The sequence below is a fragment of the Hyla sarda genome, chromosome 7 (genome assembly GCF_029499605.1).
Source record: "Hyla sarda isolate aHylSar1 chromosome 7, aHylSar1.hap1, whole genome shotgun sequence".
Classification (NCBI taxonomy): domain Eukaryota; kingdom Metazoa; phylum Chordata; class Amphibia; order Anura; family Hylidae; genus Hyla; species Hyla sarda.
The window spans coordinates 142984802-142993112 of NC_079195.1; positions in this window are offsets into that span (position 1 = coordinate 142984802).

Here is an 8311-nt window from a genome sequence, read left to right on the forward strand (position 1 = left end):
GAAAATCCCCATAGCAAACATATGCTGCTCTGGACAGTTCCTGACATGGACAGAGGTGTCAGCAGAGAGCACTGTGGTCATGACAGAAAATAAATCCAAAAAGAAAATAATTTCCTCTGTTGCATACAGCCACTAAGAAGTACTCGAAGGATTAAGATTGTTTAAGAGAAATAATTTACAAATTAGGTAATAAAAAAAAACAGTAAACAGTAAAACGGTAAACAGCTTAAACATAAAAAAATATATATATATATCAAACACCAGAATTACAGATTTTTGGTTACATCACATGTTAGAATGTAATTATTTTTTAAAGCGATTAAAAAATTCCATGAAAAAAAAATGGCACTGATAAAAACTACAGTTTAGGGGGCAAAACTCATATAGCCCTGTATATGAAAAAAGCTATAGGGGATCAGAATAGGGCAATTATAAACATACTTATTTTATTTTAAAAAAAGTTTAGTTTTATTTTGTTTTTTTAAAGCAATACAATAATAGTAAACATGGGTATTGTTTTAATCTTATTGATCCGCAGAATGAAGAAAACATGAGTTTTCCCGTAAAGTGCACTGAATAAAAACAAATCCTCCCAATATTGACATAATTGCTGATTTATTAAAAAATTTTCCACACACATAATATTTCTATTTTTTTTAGTTGTGCCATATATTTTATGGTAAAATTAAAGTTGTCATTACAAAGTACAATTGCTCCATTAAAAAATAAAATAAAAACACTCATATAAGTTATGCCTCTTAGGACTTGAGTAGGAAAAAACTAAAAAGGCAAAAATGAAATGGTCTCTGTCCTTTTTGCTCCACCAATTCTACTTTGTAGTGACATCAGTCATTTTACCCAAAAATCAACGGCAAAATGGAAAAAAAAATCATTGTGCGACAAAATTGAAGAAAAAAACCCATTTTGTCAATTTTGGGGGCTTCCGTTTCTACGCAGTACATTTTTCGGTAAAAATTACACCTTATCTTTATTCTGTAGGTCCATACGATAAAAAAGATACCCTACTTATATAGGTTTGATTTTGTCGTACTTCTGGAAAAAATCATAACTACATGCAAGAAAGCTTATCCGTTTTATAATTGTCATCTTCTGACCCCTATAACTTTTTTCCGCATACGGGGCGGTATGAGAGCTAGTTTTTAGCGCCGAGATCTGAATTTTTAGCGGTACCATTTTTGGATTGATCGGACTTTTTGATAGCTTTTTATTCCTTTTTTCATTATATAAAAGTGACAAAAAAATAAGCTATTTTGGACTTTTGCGCGTACACCATTAACCATGCGGTTTAAATAATGATATATTTTAATAATTTGGACTTTTCCGGACATGGCAATATCACATATGTTTATTTTTATTTACACTTTTTTTTTTTTTTTTTTATGGGAAAAGGGGGGTGATTCAAACTTTTATTAAGTAAGGGGTTAAATGATCTTTATTAACTTTTTTTTGCAGTGTTATAGCTCCCATAGGGGGCTATAACACTGTACACACTGATCTTTTACATTGATCAATGATTTCTCATAGGAAACCATTGATCAATGATTCTGCCGCAGGATCTCAGGCACTGAGCAGTCATTCAGCGATCGGACACCAGGAGGCAGGTAAGGGGACCCTCCTGCTGTGCGAGATGCCGCGATTTCCCCGCGGCGATCCCGAACAGCCCCCTGAGCAAACCGGCATTCGTTTACTTTCACTTTAGACGCTGTGTTCAACTTTGAACGCCGCGTCTAAAGGGTTAATAGTGCGCGGCACCGCGATCAGTGCCACGCGCTATTAGCCACAGGACCCGGCTGTTGTTAGAGGCCGGGCCCCGCGTTATAGAAAGGGAGTGGGCAAAGGGCGTTCAGGTACACCCTCCGTCCCCAACAGGTTAAAGGGGTACTTCACCTCTAGACATCTTCTCCCCTATCCAATGGCCCTGATTGTAACGTCACGGCCATGTCCCCTCAATGCAAGTCTATGGGAGTGGGCGTGACTGTCACGCCCCCTTCCATGGACTTGCATTAAGGGGGCATGGCTGTGACATCACGAATGGGGCGTAACCGTAACGTCATGAGCCTCCGCCCCGCTAGTCATCCGGCACGGAGCAAAGTTCACTCCGTGCACTGGATGTCTGGTGTGCCGCAGCCAAGATCGTGGGGGTCCACAGCGACAGGACCATCGTGATCAGACATCTTATCCCCTATCCTTTGCATAGGGGATAAGATGTCTAGGGGCGGAGTACCCCTTTAAAGGGGTACTCCCTTTCAAAAACTTTTTTTTTTTTAAATCAACTGGTGCCAGAAAGTTAAACAGATTTGTAAATTACTTCTATTAAAATGTTTTAATCTTTCCAGTTCTTTTTAGGGTCTGTATACTACAGAGGAAATGGTTTTCTTTTTGGAACAGAGAACTCTCTGCTGTCATCATGACCACAGTGCTCTCTGCTGACATCATTGTCCATTTTAGGAACTGTCCAGAGAAGCATATGCATGCTATGGGGATTTTCTCCTACTCTGGACAGTTCTTAAAATGGACAGAGATGTCAGCAGAGAGCACTGTGGTCATGATGTCAGCAAGAAAACAATTTCCTCTGTAGTATTCAGCAGCTAATAAGTACTGGAAGGATTAAGATTTTTTAATAGAAGTAATTTACAATTTCTCTCGAGTAAGGACATACCTCATATGTCTATGTAAAGTGTTCGGCGGGCACAGTAGAGGGCTCAGATGCGAAGGAGTGACAAGGGGATTTTGGAGAGTACGTTTTTCTGAAATGGTTTTTGGGAGGCATGTTGCATTTAGGAAGCCCCTATGGTGCCAGAACAGCAAAAAAAAAAAACACATCCCATACCATCTTTGGCTTTTTGAGAGCAAATTTTGGTCGGGGGCCATGTCGCAGAACAGCAAAAAAAAAAAAACACATGGCATACCATTTTGGAAACTAGACCCCTTGAGGAATGTAAGAAGGAATAAAGTGAGCCTTAATACCGCACAGGGGTTTCACGACTTTTGCATATGTAAAAAAAAAAAAAAAAAATTTCCACTAAAATGTGTGTTTCCCCCCATATTTCACATTTTTTGCAAGGGTTAATAGCAGAAAATACCCCCCAAAATTTGTAACCCTATTTCTTCTGAGTATGGAAATACCCCATGTGTGGACATCAAGTGCCCTGCGGTTGAACTACAATGCTCAGAAGAGAAGGAGCGCCATTGAGCTTTTGAAGAGTGAATTTGTTTGGAATGGTAGTCAGGGGCCATGTGCGATTACAAAGCCCTCCGTGGTGCCTGAACAGTGGACCCCCCCACATGTGACCCCATTGTGGAAACTACACCCCTCACAGAATTTAATAAGGGGTGTAGTGAGTATTTACACCCCACTGGCATTTGACAGATCTTTGGAACAGTGGGCTGAGCAAATGAAAAATTAAATTTTTCATTTTCACAGACCACTGTTCCAAAAATCTGTCAGACCCCTGTGGGGTGTAAATGCTCACTGTACCCCTTATTACATTACGTGAGGGGTGTAGTTTCCAAAATGGGGTCACATGTTGGGGGGTCCATTGTTCTGGCACTATGGGGGCTTTGTAAACACACGTGGCCTTTAATTTCGGACACATTTTCTCTTCAAAATCCCAATGGCGCTCCCTCTCTTCTGAGCATTGTAGTTCGCCCGCCGAGCACTTTACATCCACATTTGGGGTATTTTCTTACTCAGAAGAAATGGGGTTACAAATTTTGGGGGGCTTTTTTCCTATTTTCCCTTGTGAAAATGAAAAATTTAGGGTAACACCAGCATTTTTGAGAAAAAAATCCTTTTTTCATTTTCCCATCCAAGTTTAATGAAAATTTGTCAAACACCTGTGGGGTGTTAAGGCTCACTATACCCCTTGCTACATTCCATGAGGGGTGTAGTTTCCAAAATGGGGTCACATGTTGGTATTTATCTTTTTTCCGTTTATGTCAGAACCGCTGTATAATTAGCCACCCCTGTGCAAATCACCAATTTAGGCTTCAAATGTACATAGTACGCTCTCACTCTTGAGCCTTGTTATGCGCCAGCAAATCATTTTACTCCCACATCTGGGGTATTTCAGTACTCAGGAGAAATTGCGTTACAAATTTTGGGGGTCTTTTTTTCCTTTTACCTCTTGTGAAAATAAAAAGTAAAGGGCAACACCAGCATGTTAGTGTAAAATTTTTTTTTTACACTAACAGGCTAGTGTAGACCCCAACTTTTCCTTTTCATAAGGGGTAAAAGGAGAAAAAGCCCCCAAAATTTGTAGTGTAATTTCTCCCGAGTACGGAGATACTCCATATGTGGCCCTAAACTGTTTCCTTGAAATACGACAGGGCTCCGAAGTGAGAGAGCGCCATGCGCATTTGAGGACTAAATTAGGGATTGCATATGGGTGGACATAGGGGTATTCTACGCCAGTGATTCCCAAACAGGGTGCCTACAGCTGTTGCTAAACTCCCAGCATGCCTGGACAGTCAGTGGCTGTCCAGAAATGCTGGGAGTTGTTGTTTTGCAACAGCTGGAGGCTCCGTTTTGGAAACACTGCCGTACAATACGTTTTTCATTTTTATTGGGGGGGGGGGGGGGACAGTGTAAGGGGTGTATATGTAGTGTTTTACCCTTTATTATGTGTTAGTGTAGTGTAGTGTTTTTAGGGTATATTCGCACTGGCGGAGGTTTACAGTGAGTTCCCTGCTAGGAGTTTGTGAATTTGCCGCAGCTCATACTTGAAGCAGAAAACTTACTGTAAGCCTGCCCGTGTGAATGTACCCTGTACGTTCACATGTGGGGGCAAACCTATAGCTGTTTCAAAACTACAACTCCCAGCATGTATTGACGGACCATGCAGGCTGGGAGTTGTACTTTTGCAACAGCTGGAGGCACACTGGTTGGAAAACCTTCAGTTAGGTTCTGTTATCTAACTCAATATTTTCCAACCAGTGTGCCTCCAGCTGTTGCAAAACTACAACTCCGAGCATGTACTGATCACCAAAGGGCATGCTGGGAGATGTAGTTATGCAACAGCTGGAGGAATCGCAACTACAACTCCCAGCATGCTGGGATTTGCAGTTTTGTAACATCTGGAGAGCTACAGTATAGAGACCACGGCAAACTGTGGCCCTCCAGATGCTGCAAAACTACAAATCCCAGCTTGCCCAGACAGCACACAGTTGTGTGGGCATGCTAGGAGTTGTAGTTTTGCAAGATCTGGAGGGCTATAGTTCAGAGACTACCATATAGTGGTCTCAAACTGTAGCCCTCCAGCTGTTGCAAAACTACAACTCCCAGCATGCCCAAACAGCTGTCTGGGCATGCTGGGAGTTGTAGTTTTGCAACATCTGGAGTGCTACAGTATAGAGACCACTATATAGTGGTCTTGGACTGCAGCCCTCCAGATGTTGCTAGGCAACTTACCGGCTTCCGCCGGATCCAGGGAGCCTGCTCCATGACATCGCTGCCCGCCAAACACTGACGCTGATCGTCGCCCGCAGTCTCCGCAGATCAGTAAGTGGACTCCGGCGCCGGTCCTCTGTCGTTTCCCCCGTTCTGCCCTGCCTATTGTGGGTGGGCAGGACGGGGAAAACAAAAGTTAACCCCCCTGCCCCCGATCTGCTATTGGTGGTCGGGTCTAGACCACCAATAGCAGGGATAGGAGGGGTGGCACCCCTGCCACCTCACTCCTATCTCTTCAGGGGGATTGTGGGTGTCTTAGACACCCGCGATCCCCCTTATATTCCGGGTCACCATAGACCCGTAATGACCCGGACTCGCAAGTGTGAATTCACTTGCAATTTGCGCCGATCGCCGACATGGGGGGGGGGGGGGTCTGATGACCCCCCCTGGGCATTTGCACGGGGTGCCTGCTGATAGATATCAGCAGTCACCCCGGTCCGGACCGAAATTCCCACAGACACATGAGTACGTGCCTGGTCTTTAAGACCCAGGGTGCAGGGACGTACTCATACGTGCCTGGTCCTTAAGAGGTTAAAGCCAAAATTACTTAAGGGGTTAAAGCTATTTGTTATTAAAAGTCAAAGAACATGTATGTTCAAAAAAAATGAAAACCTAAAAATAGACTATAATGTCTAATCCAATATTTAATAATACCTACAAACAAATCTAATCTAATGGAGAGCATACATTTGTGCAATTAAGTGACAGATCAGTCTGACATCATCACAATGGCTGTTTTGAATCTGAACTTCTTACATATTATACAAAGCTATTAACTGCTGCTTCAAATTGGATTATTTGTTTTAATGTTGAGCTAGAAATGTATAATGGTTCTAATGTACTGGTGCACAACAGTAATTAGGTGAATGGTTTTGTTTTTCTCTTTCTAATTACATCTACGTGCTAACAAAAATTCTTATGATTCACAGTTTTATACTGTATGGTCATTTGACAAAATTATATATTATCAAAAACAATACCAATCCTCAACACACTGCTTTGTTGCCTAGAGTTCTTAACATAATACTACTTTTGGAGAGCCTATCCTAGTGCATGTTTCTGGTTTATACAAAATATTTGATTTTAGGTTTTAATTTAGCTGTAGGCTTCAGGAGAACCAAAGCCTTGAATAACACTTCACTCTATATAGTGTATATAGGCCCTGATTTACTAAGAGTAAAGTGTAGTTTTCTTTGTGGTTTTTAATTCCCTACAATTTTTATTCCACAGTATTTAATAAGGTTTCCCTACATTCTTATTTTTTTATTACACATGCTCTGATCTGTCGGGTTTTCCTCAGCTCTAATCCACTACATTTTCTGTGGAAACCTTAGTTAATATGTTGGGTTTTTATGAAAATGTTGGGGGCCACGCCCACTTTTCGGCACCCACTTTTTCCGGCGGCCATGCCCATTTTTTGTGCTTTCTCAGTAAAATGGAGAGCTAGTCAGGATTTTTTCAATTCTTAATCTGGCGCACAACCCCACAAAACATGTCGGGTTTGCAATAAATCAGGGCCATAGGTTGTGAAAATTTGCTGTAAAATTCTAGCTTTATTGCCAGGTACAGTGAGCAGCAGTTTGCTTCCAGAGATCAATCTCTGGCATGCCCCACCTGAGCGTGATCTGATGAAAGATGTCTGGATGGAGACCACTCTCTGGTTGGAAGGCCTCTGCTCAGGCGATTTGCTATTACATTGTGAGTACCCTGGATATGAACGGCCGATAAGTGGGTGAGGTTCAATTCTGCCCAATCCAGAATCACACCTATCTCTCTCAGGAGGCTTTGTGACTTTGTGCCTCCCTGTTTGTTGATATATAGGACAGCTGCCATGACTGGACTCTCACAGCCTTGCCCTGAATATGAGTTGCAAAGTGGAAAAGGGCCTATCTGATCGCCCGAAGGAGATTCAAGGATAATAATTTCTCCTGAGGAGAACAAGTCCCCTGGACTGTTTTGTCCAGGAGATACGCTTCCCAACCTACAAGGGACACGTCTGTGGTAAGTATGATCCAAACAGGTTGGTTCAGAGGTTTTCTGTCCTGAAGGTGAGCCCACCAACGTAGAGAGGACCGAACTTGAGGAGACAGGGAGTACACAGAATTTAGTCCCTTTGGACTGTGATCCCACTTGGCTAGTACTTCCGACTAAAGCGAACGTAGGTGCCACAAAGCCCAAACTACCGCTTCCGCGGTTGCAGACATTAGTCCCAACATTTTCATTAGATAGCAGAGAGTTACCTGCTTGGGAACTAAGAGAGATTGAGTTGTGTCCTGTACCCGTAGCTTTCTTTCGGGAGTTAGATGAATAGTCATCGCTACGGAGTCTATCATGAAACCTGGATATTTCATGGACGCCACTGGTTGAAGATTGGATTTGTTCCAATTAATTATCCAGCCATGTTGATGGAAAAGGACACAGTGGTCTGAATATGTTGGGAAAGGATCACTTGGGAGGAGGCTTTGAGAAGCCAGTAGTCTAGGTAAAGGACTATACACAGTCCCTGAAGTCTTAGTGCGGCCACCACAGAAACTACTACCTTGGTAAAGGTATGAGGGGCCAAAAAAATCCTGAATGGGAGGGCGACAAACTGATAGTGTCTTAGAACTCCCTGAATTTGAACAGCGATCCTTAAAAATCTTCTGGACCCAGGGTGGATGGGGATATGAAGATAAGCATCCTTGAGATCCAAAGTTGCCTCGAAATCCCCTGGCATAAGAAGATTGATAACTGACTGAATTGTTTCCATTCAGAATCGCTTCCGACTGATAGACTGGTTGAATAACCTTAAGTCTATGATCATCCTCAGATCTCCTGTGACTTGGGAACCAGAAACACTGG